Raw genomic sequence first — 17030 nt, 5'->3', positions numbered from 1 at the left:
GGTGCAGGGAGGGGAGGCTGCGGGGCAGCGCCACGCGACGCGGGTCCCTTTTCGGGGCAGGAAAAGCCTCACCTGCCATCGGCAGCTCAGCCCACGGCTGCAGGGAGGTGTCGGTGCTCGCTCCCCACGTCAGATGGATTTTTCTCATTCCTGGTTGAAGCTCTCCAGAGCTCAGGCCGAGGCGAGCAGTGACCCCGGGGCTGCCACGTGTGTCCTCCTCAGCCTGGCCTGGCAGGGTGCTCGGTCGCACCTAGCCACCTCCCATCCAAAAGCATCTCTGATTTCTCAGTGGTGCATCCCTGGGGTAGATAAGTCAGAGCTGGTTTGGGTGGGAGGTGGCTGGGTGCCGAGCTGCCAGTGGCATCAGCTCCACTCAGCTCTGCAGAGCGATTAGAGGAGAGGAGCTCAAGCGACCCGAGGAGATGTCACCCGGGAGGCTTGCCGGCAGGAGAATTAATCAACAGGCGACTGAGCCGGGGGTTGCTTTTGGAAAACAGGATTCTGCCTCAAATGGCCACGAGTGCTCGTGGCAAGCTGCCCGCGTTCCTTCTCAGCGCTCCTCTCCAGGAGTCATCGACCGTCCCGAATTGCTGCTTAACGCCGTGAGACAGAAGTTCCTCTGAGGGCAATAAATAAAGCAGAACGCTCTGAAGGGAGCGATTCCCACTGGGTAGGGTGTATGTCATCACCTGTCCTGGGGTGCAGCCCGCAGCTCAGACCAACCCCTCTCCTTCTCGGGGCACAGGGCGAGTATTTATCCCCTGGACGTTTGGGAGTAAGGTCTCCTGAGCCCAGCAAATACAGCAGAGGGATGTCTGGGGGGCACGAGGAGACCCTGGCGCCTGGGGTAGCATGTGGGTGAAGCCATGGACTCTGATGCCCTCGCGCCCTCCTCCTCTTCTTCCTCCCCCTCCTCAGCCCTGGCTGTGGCTCCAGCTGGGTTGCAATCCGGCTTTTTTTGCCTTGCGACCCAGCTAAGTGAGCTGGAGAAAATCAACACGGGATTTGCATTAACAGCGGTCGCTACAACAAGATCGCGGCCAAACACAATATGAGAAACTCAGTTTCCCCTCTGTCCTTAGTGCTTCCAGATGGAGCCCCTCGCGCAGACCAAAGGATGGGGCTGAACCCCCCTTTCTGCTCCCAGCACGGACCTGTTCCTCAGCCCCGGGCTCCGGGGGGGCAGGAGGGACAGATCTGCCCTTTGTCCAGCTCTGAGCCTGATGCCGAAGCAGCGAGGGGACCGACAGCTTCCCCCGCTTCCAAAGCAGCAGATTTATTTCCGCTTACATCAGAGAAAGTGTTATAAAAAAAAGTAAAAAAATAGAGAGAAAGAGATCAGGATATTCTGTAGGTCCCTTGGGATCTGTATAGGGGACGACATCCTTGGAATAACATACGCAGCCCCAGCACCGCCTTCTGAAGCCGGCCAGGAACCGGCCTCTCCGGGCACTAAAATTGCTATAGCAGAGTGCTAAAAATATTCATTACCCAGGAGGGAGTCGTCAGAATTGAACAGGCCCCAGGTATTAAGTAGGTAGCAAGACCTGGCACAGGCTCCTTGGCTTACACCTCCTCGCACACATTTGCGTTTGCCATTAAAGCCGTCAGGCAAAGATGTTCCCCAGGAGCAGCCAAAACCTGGCTTGTCCCCCCCAGTGCCCTCTGCCAGGAGACCCCGGCTCACGGAGCTGTCAGCTCCTTCATTTGAGCTGAAACAGTTCGCTGGGGCTCGGCCAGGTCGTTTCTGATAAGAAAATAAGTTGCTTTGTGCAGATACGGGGTGTGCGGGGTGCAGCCCTGCCTGCTCGCTGCCCCACCAGCTCCCAGACATCCTGCACCCGTCCCTACTGGGGACAAAAAGTCCTGTAGAACCGCTACAGGATTCTCCTGGAATCTCAGGAGCTGCCATTAGTGTTTGCACAGGATCACCAGCTCCAAGTCTGTACAAAGCACCTTCAGACCTGTATAAAAATCAAATTTAAGTCCCAGATTTCTTGTGGGTTTGGTTTTTTTTTCAGCGGCAGCTTTTGCAGATGCTGCTTTCCAGCCTTTCTTCTGGAGAAAAGGGAGGCAAAACCATGCCGGCTGCATGTGCAGCAAACACGGAGCATCTGTACATCCTCCCATCCGGGGCAGCTCGGGGGGTGTGGGATGGGGGGAGCAGGAGCTGGACACTCCGCACCCCCAGCACCGCTGGCCCCCCGCCCGGCTCCCCCCGGCCCGGGGACGGATGCGATCGCTCACGTCCCGTTTCGCCTGTTTACGGACCGCCAGCAGTGTTTACCGGCCCACCTCTGCGAGGCGGAGGCAGCTGCAGCTGGAGGGGGGATGCGGGAAGGGGGTTCTGCGATGCTCTCGGAGCCCGGGGAGCCCAGATTTGTTTATCCTGCTGTGGCTTCCCTGGCCAAATCCCCGCGGCTGGACCCTGCACGGGGACACACGGAGCGCTCCGGCTTAAGCTGCCCCGATTTCTGTGCACGTGGAGGTCTCAAGCCCCTTCTGTGGGATATGGATGCGAGGGCTGCTAAACCTTCAGCCAGCAAACCCAGGCGTGTTCTAATCTGGCAGCTATTCCCAATGCCATGCTGCATGCTGGTGGCATCGTGGAGAGGACCCTGGACCTGTGCCACCAGCCAGGGCTGGCGCCTGCAGCACCCGCCGTACCTGCCGCGCTCCAGCCTCCTCATCAGCAACAGATTTGCTCTGTGTCTTAAAGAAAAGCCCCTCGTAAAATCTGCCAGCCCTGCAGAGAGATAAGCGGTGTCTCGGGGAGCCCTTGGCTCACAAAGGTGCTGCAGAAAGAGCCTCTGATGGAGAGCCAAGTGTGGGGGCGACCGAAGGAGGGGGATGCAGAACCACCACCAGCCCTGTCCCCATCTCCTCTGCCAGGGACAGGGGACATACACACACCCCCCCCCGTCGCACGTGGGGAAGCTGCAAACTTCTTCTGTCAAATTGAAGCCTTTGCGAGGCAGAATTGCAAAGCAGGACCAGGACACCGGCCACTCGCTGCTGCTGGCAAGACATTGAGCGATGCTGCGAGAGCCCGTGTGGGGCCAGGCTGCGGGAAACGGGGTGCGGGGGGTGCGCAGGACGGGGGGTGCAGCTGCTCAGCCTCTGCACGGCTCCAGCCTCGAGCAGGTGGAGCTTCATGTGTTTAAATAGTCATAAAACCCGGGGTGGGGTAAATTCCTTTAAGGGCAGAGGGCGGCTGGTGCAGCCGTGGGCCAAGGACGGGGTGATGGCAACAGGGAAACAGCCACAACGCTCAGGTCAGAAACTGCTCCGAGCAAAACCCCGTGCTCAGGATGGATTTTAGGGATGCTCTGGACCTTTCTGACTCACTGCTGTGCAGCCAGCTGGGACAAGAGAGGTGGGAGTGCAAGGGGGTGCAGAGAGGAGGCTCCCCGCAGATGAGGGAGGATATAATCACTAGTTCTACGTGCATGGAGATACAAAAAAAAAAAGCCAAAACGTGGAGGATAATTGCTCAAAAAAAAACCCCAAAAAAACAAAGGGGCACTTCATATTTCTTGGCTCCCTGACAGAATTAGCACAGCGAGCATTCCCCGACTTTCCTTTCATTCTTCTCCAAAAACATCACTTTCCTCAGGGGGAGAATAAAGGGGAGGGAGTGGGAAAGAAGGGAGCATCACCCGGCCCCGGCAGCACATTGCGGCCAGCTGCCCCTCGCCCCGTTACCCCATCCCAGACCCCGTGCATGGGGGGATCCCCATCCCAGCCCGACCTGCCCCTCAGCAGTGCCCAGGTTTGTTCGGTGTCCGCCGCGGAGCCGGGTCGGAGCGCGGTGGGGAGGCAGCGTGCCAGCGGCGTGATCTGATCCCGGAGTCTTGGGGAGGCGAACAGCTGGGGAAGAGCCTGGGAGGCTTTTTCCCAAGCTGGGAGAGCGCTCTGAAGCCGCGTCCTGCTCGCCCCCGTAGCCAGGTGTCCTTTGAAAAGGAGCAAGCCGCGGCACGGGCAGGGCGAGCGGGCTGCATGCACGGGCGGCCAAAGAAAGGTGATTTATTGCAGGACTTTGCCACCGTCTGATGCCCTGAGCTGTGGAAACTCACCTGCTACAAAAGCTTCAGCCTCAAAAAGCAATATTTATAAGCATGCAGGATGGTGTTTTTATTGATTTGGTTGAAGGAAGGGCACAAAAGGAGGGTGGTGGGTGAGGCGGGGAGAGAGGATAGGCACAGAAAAGGTGAAGGTGAAGAGAGCGGCTGTTCTGGAGACCAACACACAGCTCCGGCAAGTGCTTGGCCGCAGGGTGACAGCGCCGGTGCCACCACCCCAGCTCAGCACCCCGGGCACCAGGGCTGATGGAGCATCCTTGGGACCAAGGCGCTCCTTGGTTCACCCCAATAAAAACGCACATGTGAAACCCTCTTGTTTGTCAGTCCCAGGTCTAGCTTAAGGCCACCCAGTGCCACCCTTCCCACACCCCCACCACCTGCCAGCCCCACGGGCACCTGCCCAACGCAGCCCCATGGCACCTCCAGGTCCCCAGGCCACAGGGCTGGTGGCAGGAAGGTCCCCACGGGTGCCAGGAGCAGGGACGCCAGACGGGGCTCGTCCTGCGCCCCTCGCAGTCCCTGCCACCCCTGCACCAGCTGCAGCTTTTCAGGCCTCCCCATAAAGAGTGTTATTCAGGGCTGGAATTAAAAAGCTTAAGTGTAAAAGAACGTTAAAGGGAGCAGTGGAAGAACCGGATTTTCTTTTATTTGATTTTTTTTTTTCTTTTCTGAAGGATGCTGTATTGAGCCGAACATGACAAATATGCCAGGAATGTTTGTCCTCAGGGCCTGGGAGAGCAGGGAAAGGCCCAGAGAAAGGCACCGCTGGCACCTTATCAACACACCAGCCCGGCTCTTTGTGCAAAACCAAGTGCCAGCAGCAGGGCGCCGGGGCGGCAGCTGCCAGCAGGATGCCAGCGGGTGCAGCGATGCCAGCGGGGACGGGGGCACCCGCTGTGCCATGGGGGACACGTCACCCCAGCAGCGATGGGGACCTGCCCTCCAGACACCCACCACCTCCTGCTCGTTGCTGCGGTTTGTACCAGCGCTGACTGGAGCAGTGATGGGTTTTGGTGGGTTTGGCAAGCCCATCCATCACAACAGCATCACCTCCACTCAGCTCGGAGCCGCTGCCGGAGCTGCAGAACCGGCAATGGCTTCACCTCGGAGAGGAGCAGCAGGACAGGACCCAGGGCTGGGGCAGTACATGGGCACGGGGCTGGCACCTGCCAGGTCACGGCTATCCTGGATTAAATGTGCAGTGGTGGAGAGGAGAGCACCAAGTGCCCAGGGGTGAGCCAGCATGATGCCCGGGTCCTCCTCATCCCTCCTGGGCTCTACCATCTGATTCCAGCAAGACCCTTCCCAGAGGAGCATCCTCCAGGGAGGAGCTTAGAGCCACTTGCTTGGTGCTCATCAAGACATGAGGAAGGAATTGTTGGCCCTGAGGGTGGTGAGAGCCTGGCCCAGGTTGGCCAGAGAGGTGGTGGCTGAACCATCCCTGGAGACATCCCAGGCCAGGCTGGACGGGGCTCTGAGCAACCTGAGCTGGTGCAGATGTCCCTGCTCATGGCAGGGGGGCACTGGGGGAGCTGGGAAGGTCCTTTCCCACCCAAACCATTCTGTGATTCTAAGATTCTCAGATCTTGGTGTCTGCACCAAGGAAAGACGCTCCGTTGAGCAGCTCCGGAGAGCCCCGGCTTCGAGGAAGCCGCGCGCAGCAGGCTGGGGCCAGGGCTAATTAACAGTCCTCGTTAAAAATATATTGTGGTTCATTTAAACAAGATTCCCCAAAGCCAGAGGAAGCTGGTGAGGGACTGCGGAGAGATAGCGAGTGAGCGAGGTGGCTGGGCAGGGGGAGGCGATGCCTGAGTGCATTTAATTCTTTACTTACCTCCATTTCTAAAATAAAATAGAGTGCCTCTCTGTAGCTGTAGGCGCCCTAACGTCTATTAAAGTACCACATAGGAAATTGTAAAGTACAGGAAAACAACCCAATCAGCCTGACCCCTTAACAAACTCCAGCCAGAGCCGAAGTTGCAGTGTAAACAAAGCCAAAGCCGCCGCCGTCACCGAACCTGGTCCGGGAGCAGGGGCTGCTCGCCCAGCCCCGGCCCCCCTACGGGGTGCGAGGAGCAAAGGCAGCTGGGCTACAGCCATCGCCTGAGCACACTCATCCGAATTCCCTTGGCCAAGAAGGAGATGATGTTAAATGAGTCAAGAGTTGGCCCGAGCGCAGGGGTCGGGAGGGTGATGTTGCCTTTCAAGTCAGATGCTTCCTCTCCTCCTCGCTGGAGACGATGATGCTCTGGGCCAGCAGTGGGACTCGTCTCTCCTGGCAGGACCAATGTGCCTCCAAGCCTCGGGGTTTGTCCCAGGCCCCCTGAGCCCTTCTGACACCCACAGAGGAGCATCAGCACCACCGCAAGCCATTAGCATCGGTCCCACTGAGGTATTGCTCCGTTTCCCAGGACATCAATAATTCAGCCAGAACCTGAACAATTTTATGTGCATAATAGCCAGAAATTTGCTCTCAGCAGCAGGCTCTGAAATCAGCATCCCAGCAGAGACAGCCTGGATTAATCAGGCTGGCCACAACTTGGAACAAACCTGCTGATTAAGCCTTGGCAGAGACGGTGGTGTGTGCCGAGGACCTTCCCTTCGCCTCCCGCACAGGCACAGCGGGAGGGCTCACAAATCTTTAGGAAGCGATTGACCGCATTCTTCTGGAGCTGTCTGCCACCAGCACTGCAGCTCCCTGCCCCGCGTCCCCCGTGTCCCCTGTGTCCCCCATGTCCCCCATGTCCCTCGCCCTGGGAATGACATGATGCGGAGCCGCTGCCCTGGCTCTGACATGGAGGGAGGTGACGGGGTGTCGAGAGCACAGCAAGGAGGTGGCGCCCGAGGTGTTTCCAATGGATGGAGGGAGATCGAGCTGTGCAATGAGGTTGTGGGGGGGTTATGTTCCCGCCGACCTCCAAACCCCCCCTCAGACCCGCTGCCACCTCCTCTGTGCACAGATACAGCAGGTGCCACACAGGCTGGGGGCTTCCCCTGGGGACCCCGACCCCCTGCCCCCAGGACACCCCCTCTTGCTTTCCCCCTGCCCAAAACCACCCCAACACCCTCCTCACCCCCCAGCCAGCCTGGACAGCCCCTGGCAGCCCCTACCCCATTTTTGGCAGGGTGTTCGGCTGTCGGATGCTGTGCTCAGGGCTGGCACCAACAGCAAGCTGCAGCCCCGGTGTCTCCTGCTTTCTCAGGGACCCATGGGGCTCCCTGTGCACCCACCCAGGGCACGTCAGCACCCTCCTGTGCCCCCTGTCTCTATGGTGGGGGGCGCGGGGGTGCAGCCCTGCTGAGAGGGAGGCAGGAGCATGACACCTCCTCCAGCACCACGCTCTCTCCTCCTGGTGAAACGGCAGGATGTTTACATGAGGGTTTCTGGCTGGTGAAGGACACACAAAGCCTCAAGAAAAATAAAATGAAATAACAGCAGCAGCAACAAAAAAAAATCCCCTGTTTTTTCCCCTCCAGCAGATGGAAAGTAAACACAGCTGCTCTGCTCACCCCAAGCAGCGTCCGTGCACCCTGCCCCCCCCCGCCCTGCCCACCCCACGGTGGCCACCACGCAAGGGGACCCATCCCCTGCACGGCCTGGGGACGAGAGCAGCAGAGGAGGGAAGATGCGATGGGTGTGCGGGAAGAGGACGGGCTAGTGCCAGCGCAGGGGGACATGGTTGCCCATGTCCATATGGAGGACCGGATGACGTGGAGGTTAAGCATCAAGAAACACTTTCCGGCTGCAGCCGGGCTCTGCTGCTCCTGGGACAGGCTGGGAGCCACCTCTGCGGGGACAGACCATGCATGGTTGGGATTTCCCAGATCCTGCTCTTCTTCCTTGATTTTAAGGCAGCAGCAGCTGCTGGCAGCAGGGCTTGCTGCAGATCCCCAGCCCGCAGAGGCCCCCACCCCATCCAACCTGAAGCCGAGGAGAAAGGGAACATTTCCCATATTTACTATGCAACCGCAGCAGCTCCAGGGCAGAGCTGTGAGTGGGAACCTTCACAACTGCTTCCTCCAAAGTAACACTCCCAGTTCTGGATTTAAATAAAGTGCAAGGCTCTCTAAACCCCCCACACAAGCAGAACTACCAAATTCCCCCCGGTTTCACCTTTGCCATGACTTGCTCAGCAGGGTTTTAGCAAGTGGCCCCAGGACCGTCAGCCTCCAGGTCCGGGAGATCTGGGAGCCCTGCGAGAGGCTGGGCTGTGTGCAGGGCTGGAGGATGCTGCCAGGGATCATAGGTCATAGAATCATAGATTAGTTTGGGTTGAAGGGACCTTCCCAGCTCCCCCAGTGCCACCCCTGCCATGAGCAGGGACATCTTCACCAGCTCAGGTTGCTCAGAGCCCCGTCCAGCCTGGCCTGGGATGTCTCCAGGGATGGGGCATCCACCACCCAGGGATGCTGCCAGGGAAGCTTGGGGCTGCAGGGGCTTCTCTGGCCTGCAGGGATGCTCAGGGCTGGAAGAGAGCTTGAGACTGGCAGGGATGCCGAGGGCTGGCAGGGGTGCTCGAGGCTGTAAGCATGCTCGAGGCTGGGGGGATGCTCGGGGCTGTAAGGATGCTCCGGGCTGTAAGGATGCTCTGGGCTGTGGGGATGCTCGGGGCTGTGGGGATGCTCGGGGCTGCAGAGTGCTCGTGGGCAGGGTGTTCGCGGGCTGGGGGTGCCGGCTGGCGGGCAGGGTGCTGGCGGGCAGGGTGCTGGCGGGCAGGGTGCTGGCGGGCAGGGCAGGGTTTGCTGCGGCTCCTGCCCAAACCTCTTGCGTGGAGCTCGGCTGTCCTCTAGTGCACGCCCGGCTCCATGACACGGGGCAGTGGGGCCGGGGCCGGGCGGGCAGGGCTGGGTAGGGCAATGCCAGGCAGGGCAGGCAAGGAGGGAGCTCTGCCCCACCAAGACACATTTCCCACTTTTCAGCCTCCCACATTTTTGGGAGTTCCGCTATTTATTCAGCATCCCACTCTTTGCCCTTTGCGTTTTTTTTTTCCCACCGTCCCCTCTCTCATGGTCTTCTACCCCCCTTTGGCCTCAGCTTTTCATTAGCCTCTACTCTTTGTAATGGTCTCCACTTTTTCTTTAGACTCCTGCTCCTTCTCAGCCTCCTGTTCCTCAGTGATCTCCACTATTCATCAGACTCTTTCAGCCCCAGACTCCCCTACTATTTCCTCAGCCTCCAACTTTTTTGCCCACCACTTTTATTTTGATCACCACTTTTTTGTTGTCCACCACTTTTTTTCAGCCTCCAACTTCTTCTTTGCCTCTTACTCTTTTTCAGCCTGCAATCTTTTTCGACCTCCAACTTACCTCTGTCTCTACACTTTTTTGGGGGAGGTTTTTATTCTGGCACAGGTGATGGCGGGGGCAGGGGGATGCAGCAGCTACCTGCACAGTGCGTGGGGAGCCGGCACAGGCACATGGATGGGGAAATGAGAAGAAGAGTGAGGGGGCAGTGGAGAGGGTGGGGGCGGAGGGACAGGGCTGTCAGAGCCCCTGGGGCACTGCAGGGCTGTCAGGCCCTGAGCAGCCTCACCTGGGGCTCCCCACACCTGCCTGCACCTCTATTTAAGCTCAGCTTGGGGCCATTACCCTCTTCCTCACATGGGTGAGGACTCCCCCATCTCTGACCTGCCTCCAGTATAGACCTCAGTGTGCAGGTAACTGATCCCTGGGGTGGCTGCGGGTGCCCGTCCTGGCTCATCTCCAGCTCTGGCTTTGTCCCTGGCTCCTGGAGGCTTTGGTTTCCTATCTGGATGGACCCTGGCCCTGGCTGGGTGCTGCTGAATTCCTCCTGTGCTGCAACAAAACCTTGTTTCTACCTTTCCTCCCGGGACCTTTTCCCCAGCACCCCTTGTCTTTTATTTAATAAGAGCCAAAAAAGACGCTGCGGAGTGGGGTGAGCGCTCTGGCCCTTTGCAGAGCAGCCAGGGCAGGGGACGGACAGCGCAGGAGCACAACGGGGTGCGGGGGGACCGGACCCCCCGAAAAGCTCCGCGCAGGGCTGGGGGGCGCAGAGGCGGCGGCGGCCCGCGCGGGGGCAGCAGAGCGCTGGGGACGGCTCGTGCTGCCCGCGGCGGGCGGGGATGCGACCTGTCCCCCCCCGGCCCGGCCCCGTCCCGTTCCCTCCCCGGCCCCCTCCCGTTCCTCACCGGCCGGACCCACCCCCTCCGCCCCGGTAACCCCGAGGTGCTCCGGGCTGCTTTTGCAGAGGCCACCTTGGAAAATGCAGACAAAGGGCTGTGCTGGTGTTGGACCCACTGGAGAAAAGGTGCCCAGAGTGAGTGGGGAGATGCTATGGTGAGATTTTCTTATTGGCGAATGCCTGGTGATATCTGCTGTTGCAATGAGACTGTATGCACCCGGGTCACCGCATAGAACCATTTTGGTTGCCAGAGACCCTCGAGATCATCAAGTCCAACCATAACCCACCCCGGCACTGCCCCCTGTCCCTGAGAACCTCATGTCCGTCTGTCCAGCCCCTCCAGGGATGGTGACTCCAGCACTGCCCTGGGCAGCCTGTTCCAATGCCCCACAGCCCTTTGGGGAAGAAATTGTTCCCCAGATCCAACCTCAACCCCCCCTGGCGCAACTTGAGGCCGTTTCCTCTGGTCCTGGCGCTTGTTCCTGGGGAGCAGAGCCCGACCCCCCTGGCTCCAAGCTCCTTTCAGGCAGGTCAGAGATCAGAAGGTCTCCCCTCAGCTCCTGTTCTCCAGCTGAACCCCCAGCTCCCTCAGCCGCTCCCATCACCCTTGTGCTCCAGCCCCTCACCAGCTCCGTTCCCTTCTCTCAACTCGCTCCAGCACCTCAAGGGCTTTCTTTTTGTGAGAATGGCTCATGCTCAGCTCGCCTTGCTGGAACAGACAGCGACTGCTGCCAGCAGGGACCGAAAGCACCAACACAGCCAGTTCCCTGGCCAGAATTGAGCACTGGTGAGATAAACTGGGGCTCTAACCGAGTGTGTCCAGAAAGGTGAGCAAAGGTACATGGGAGGGGGTGGGGAGCAGGGGGTGGCCATGTTCTTATCGGCTGTGGGTTCCGGCCAGCATCCAGGCTGCCGGGGAGGATGCTCTGATCAAGTCAGGTGTTCAGATCCTCTCTCCTTCCTAGGCAGCTCCAGGACCTGCCATTGCTACCAAGGGCTTCTTCATCCTTAACAATCGAAGAAAATAGAAGCGAAAAGAGTAGCCACCAGTGCCTGCAGGTACCACCTTCCCTCCTACACTGAGGCATTGCCCTGCCCTGGCCCAGCCGTGGCTGCAGTGCAGGTGCCAGGACCCTCACTCCAGAGCTCTTTGCTCCAGCAGGATGAGCCCCCCGGCCCCAGAAGAGTCCCAGGTGTCCCAGCCTGGCTGTGGGCTGCCTGCCGGATCCGATACGTATGCGGGGCCACCCCCTTTCCCACCCCCACCATCTTCAAAGCCAGCGGACCTGGCAGTCGTTCTGAAACCCCGGGCAGAGCCTCCATGCCACGGCTTGGCATGCAGCTCAAAGGCTCAATTAGCAACATCTGCTTTTGCGGGCTGTAAAAACCCTCTCCCTGCTCCCCTCCCTTGCTCGGAGTGCTCACAGCTGGGAGCAACATGGGGCTGCAAGAGGCTGGAGCCACATGGCGTGGCATGCTATGCCACCTTTGTCACCGCACTCCTCACCCCTTGAACCCAGGATCATCTGATGGTGGGGGACAGCAGGTGGGGAGGATGGTGTGATAGAGCCTGAAACAGCATGAGACTTGGAGATCTCTCCTACCAGGTAAGTGTAGGGACCCTGGTGAAGCATGTGCATCCCTGTCTCTTCTAGGAGGTGGTAAGAAACATCAGGGAAGCAATGGGAAAGGCACTGGTGGGAGGTCTGCAGGGAGAGCAGTGTGCTGCATCCCACCCCAGCCCTGCTCCCTTCTGATGTGGGGATCTCTGGCCCGTACTGGGGTACAGGGTGGCAGGACCCAGTGTGGGATGGACACAGATTGGGGTTCACACAGGGAGCACCCACAGGAGGCGCCTACTCTGTCTTCCCAGTGCTACTGCCCTCAATTAAGTTCATGGTCTCTGTCCATCCCCACTCCATCCTATTGAAGAGACCTGTCTGGGGCCAGGCTGGCTGCTTCACCCCTTGACGCCCAGGCTGCAGACTGAGCAACTGGGAGAGACTGGGCAGAGAGGACTGTCCTGTGCAGCTGGCAATGCTGGGTCCGAGGGGTTCCCAACTGCTGGGCCAAAAGTCTCCCAGCAAAGCTGTGGGGCAGGCAGAAGGGAGAGGCACTGGGGGGGGTCCGAATGGCCTTTCTCCTGCAAATGTAGGACCAAACCCAAAATTAAATCCTCCCTCATGAATAATGCAAGAAAAGGTCCCAGCAAGAGGGCAGCAAATGAGGCAGGTAACAGCGAGATGGGGAGCTCAGCCATACCCTCCTCCCCAGCCTGGTGCAGCACTGCGCTGGCTCAACACAAGTGTGTGAGGTCTCAGGCAGCTGGTGAACTCCTTTCATCAGTGGCACAGGCTCTAGTTAAGGTGCCACCATTGCATCCACCCTTCTGGGAGCACCGGTGGTCCTGGGAGCCCAGTCCCATGGGTTCCCTCATGCTCGCTGCACCCAGCAGCTCCCCTCTTCCCTGAGAGGAGCGAGATGTGGACACGGCCATTCCCAGCAAGAGGTGCAAGGCAGCCTCCTCCTGGCCTGTGTATCGCAGGTCCCCGGGCACAGGGCTGTGCTGAGAGGTGACATGGTGACACCAGCTGTGGGGCCTGATGGGAAAACCAACCCTGGAGGCCAGCTGAGAGCTCCCGCCAGCACCCATTGTTTGGGAGCTGAAGCAATAGGAGCCCTTGCCCAAGGAGCCTGGCAGGTTTGGCCAGCACCTCGGCTGTGTGGTCCGCAGGCTTTCCCAGGAGGGCCGTATAGAAGCAGGGCTGGATGCTGTTGACATCATCCTGGGTATGTCTAGAAATGCAGCCAAGTGGCACTGAGCAAGGGCCACCGAGGTCGAGAGGGCATGGAGCCAGCCCGGGGATGATGAGGATTTGTCAATGAGAGCGGTTTGTGCAGTGCTGGTGGGGTGAGGTCGGGGAGTGTCCCCAGAGAAGGGGCTCCCTGAGCCTCCCTCCCTGCCCCGGCCGTCCCCCAGGCAAGAGCAAACGGGTCCCATGGGCAACGTTGGGCAGGGGACTCCCGAGGTCTGAAACCGAAGTGGCAAACCCTGGGCACAAGGCACGGCTCACCAGCCTTCCCCAGCCTCCATGGAGGAAGGGCCAGGATGTTCATCCACTTCTTCCCCACCTTCTGGCTGTTACATCTGGTTGCACTTGATTTACTTGCTATCAGAGCAAGGGCTGCTGTGGCTGAGGAGCTCTGAGGGCCTCTGTCTGCAACCTCAGCTGCATTCTGGCTGCAGCAAAGCATCCTGCACTGGGGGAATCCCTTAGGAGATCCCTGAGACCTCAGCAGTGTCAGCCTCTGGGATCTCTTCAAGGTGCTTTGGCTTTGCCTGAGGATGTCTGTGCCCCAGCGCTTATGAAAGCTGTTTGGAGTTTGGGTTCTCCTCCTCATCCCTTCTTCTGGCATCTGGGCCACGTCCTCTTGTGGTTAATAATTTGCCTTCCCCAGTAAAGCATCAAGATCCCACAAAAGTGCACTGTGAGGAGCCCTTTGCAAAGACCAGGACAAGTGTTGTCAGCTGCTGCACGTGGTAAGAAAACACTGGCCTGATGCTGGTGGCAACTTTCTTCCCCATCTGAGGGTCTGCCTCATTAGTCAGATAGCTGATTAGCATCAGGCAATGATGGGAACTCTACAAATCCCCAAAGGGTGCTGGTGCTCCCCAGGGAAGACTTCTGAGGCCATGCATCTCTGCTTGGTGTAAGAAAAACATAAACCACATTGCCCTTTGAATACCAGCAGCAGCAGCAGTAAATGGAGAGAAAGCCGAGGAAGGCTGAGCAAAGGAACCCGTTCTCTCCTGAACAGTCATGTGTAGACGGCTGTTTTTACAATGCGAGAGCAGTGAGTGGGAGGAGCAGTTAATGTTTTCCCAGCAAGGGGAAACTCCCAGGTGGAAATAGCGCTGTGCCCTGGAAACAGAGCCTGTCACCAAACAGGGCAGCGCTGGCGCAGCCTCCTCTCAGCTGGGTGATGCTGAGCAGGATATAGGTGGAGAACTGCTCCCAAAGGGGATGGGAGTGATGAGCTCCCGTCACAGCCCTGCATGAGCACACAGGGAAGCTGGGGCTGAGCTCAGCCTCATGGCGAGTGCAGGGGCAGAAAGAGAGCAGAGTCCTCTGGCTGGGGAAAAAGCTGAAACAGGATAGGAACAGTGGGGATTTGGGGAGAAATGCAGGAAAAGGCATGGAAGAGGTTTGAAGAGCAGCTCCCCGCTGGAGACGGGAGGAAGAGAACACCCCCTCTGCTGACAGAAATAGCACCTAAAGCACTGGGCTTAGCTGGGAGCCAGCTAGCCTTTGGTTTGCCTAGCCACCAAACCCAGCTCCAGGAATGTGGGATGTCACATCCCCTCCTGTGCTGAGCTTCCCAGCACCAGCACACAGAGCACTGGAAGGGAAGGACCTGCCTCCAGCAGCCAGGACTGAAGGACATTGGCACTCCGTGTCAGCCATAACGGGGCATGCAAGGCTTTGAGGGCTCTGTTATTGTCCCTGGTAGCAATTTTTAGCCCTGACAACACACTCTGCTGCTGCGCTCCTGCGTGTAGCGCTCTCCCTGAGCCACTTTGGGTTTGCACAGCATGAAACATAAACCTCTCTGGGCTGAAACAGCATCACCTCACCATGGGGAGGTGAAAGCCCCTGGGTAATGCAGCTTGTCAGGAGTATGAAAGACTAAACTGGAGGCCAGAGACTGCTGTGCCTTGGCCAGGCAGCCCAGCTTAGGGAGCTGAGGTCCCTGCTGGTGTGTCCAGAGCCTGCACCAAGTATGCTCAGGCTACTTGAGTTTGTCTCCATGTGCCCGGTGCCTCAGTTTCCCATCATAAAGCACGACATGGCCCTGCCAGGCAGGCTGGAGCTCCATTCCCAGCTGCCAGAAGTTGCTGTGGTCACAGCTTTGTGCTTCCCACCCGTTGCTCACACCCCAGAGAGCTCTGCCTGCGGAGCATGGTCACTGGAGCTGCTCCCACACTGCTCACGTGGCAGCGAGGCATTTGTGCCTGGGGTATCAGAGCTGGTTTATTGCACATGCAGAGGGAGCACAGTCAGTATTTCTTTCCAGAATAACGGCTCCAGTGACCCGACCCTTGGTAGTATCCTGTGGGTACAAGGCAGGCCCAGGAAAGGAACTCCACCAGAGAAACCCCAGACCTGCAGGAACAGCGCTCTCAGCTATTCCAGCATCTCCTCCATTCCAGCTGGGCAAGGAGCAGGAAGGGACGGGGTGGGAGAGTCAGAGGGAACCTGCCCCCGAGCTCTGCCCTGCGCTCCAGTGTTGCAGCACGGTTCAGAGGAGCCCAGTCTCCAGCCCGGGTTGTGGTTTTCCTTATATCACTCTCAGTGATGTTCAACATTTGTTCGTTCCAGCTGTAAAGCCTCTCCTGGCTCTACACCAGATATTTTCTCACCTCAGTGCCTCAGCTAGAGCAGAGCTAACTGTTGAGTACAAACTTCCCTTTCCCGCTGGGCTCGCTCTTCTCACAGGTCGGGCTGACAAACGGGAGAAGGACGAAGCCTCCAGTGACTTTCCCTGTGCCTGTGGGACCCTACCCGGGTCAGCCTGGGGGAGCCCGGACGACCAGCTCCAGCATTAAAGAGTTGGTTCACTTTGGGACAGAGCTTGATGAAAACCCCAGAAACAGGAACACTTGAACCAGTTCCCACAGCCGGGTTAGTGTCCGAGGGTGAGGATGGCTTCATGGACGGAGAAGGAAGCTCAGAGCAGGCTCTGCCTGCTACTCTGCTCTGGGCAGGGTTTCATGTTGCAGAGCTCTGTTTTTTGCCTCCAGTAAGCTAATAGTCTCTCGTTTAGCTAGCCCAAGAAGTCTCTATTAGGGTGCAAACAGAGTTTGGGACACAAATAAGTGATGCTCCCTGGAAGCTGGCTTCCTCTTAGTAACTGTACCTGTTCAGGCGTCACTCCTGGTGACCCAGAAATGAATTGTTTAAGGCTCTTTTGGGGTCTGTCGGGGCAGAGGGTGAGCAGGCGGCAAGCACCCAGGGGACATCCAGCGTGTGTTTGCCACGGGAGAGCTGTACGACCACGCGGTGTGAATTTTGGGGCTGTCCTGTGCAGGGACGGGAGTTGGACTCGGTGACCCTTGTGGGTCCCTTGCGACCCGGGACGTTTTGTGATCCCACGACCCCGCGGGCAGCGCGTCCCCCGCCGCTGGCTGAGCGCCCCACGACCCCTCCCGGCGCAGGATCCGTCCCGTACCGGCACAACGGGGCTCTGCCCGGGGCCCGAGGCCGGGACAACCGCGGCGCTGCCGGGGGCGGCGGGGGCACCCGCAGGCGCCGCCGCTCCCCGGGGCGCGCTGCCCGCGGCGCGGCCGGCAGCGGCGGGCGGAGCTGTCCTTCAGCACCACGGCACCTGCCGGTGCCCGAGCGGCCGGCGGGGCCGCGGGGCCGGGCCGCGCGCGGGCGGCGGGCGGCGGGGGGGGCGCGGGCGGGCGCGCAGGCGCAGGGCGCCGCGGCTCCTCAAGGTGTTGGCGGCGCGGCCGAAGATGGCGACAGACTGAGGGCAATGGGGCCCGGCGGGCGCGGCGGGGCCCGGCAGCTGGCGCAGCCGACGGGGAAGCGGAAAGCCGAGTGAGCGGGCCCGGGGCATGCCCCCGAGCGGCGGCCGGCGCTCCGCGGCCGGGGCGGGCAGCGGGAGCGGGGCCGGGGCGGCGCGGCGGCCGGCGGCGGCGGCGGCCTGTAGGCGGGGGCGCGGGCATGGCGGCGGCGGCGGCGCGGCGCGGCGGCCGCAGGTGACAGCGGCGGCAGCGCGGCGCTCCCCCCCGGCGCCGC

Source organism: Caloenas nicobarica, chromosome 12 (genome assembly GCF_036013445.1).
Source record: "Caloenas nicobarica isolate bCalNic1 chromosome 12, bCalNic1.hap1, whole genome shotgun sequence".
In the NCBI taxonomy this organism is placed as follows: domain Eukaryota; kingdom Metazoa; phylum Chordata; class Aves; order Columbiformes; family Columbidae; genus Caloenas; species Caloenas nicobarica.
The sequence above is the reverse complement of the archived record's forward strand: the minus strand, read 5'-3'. Positions refer to the sequence as shown.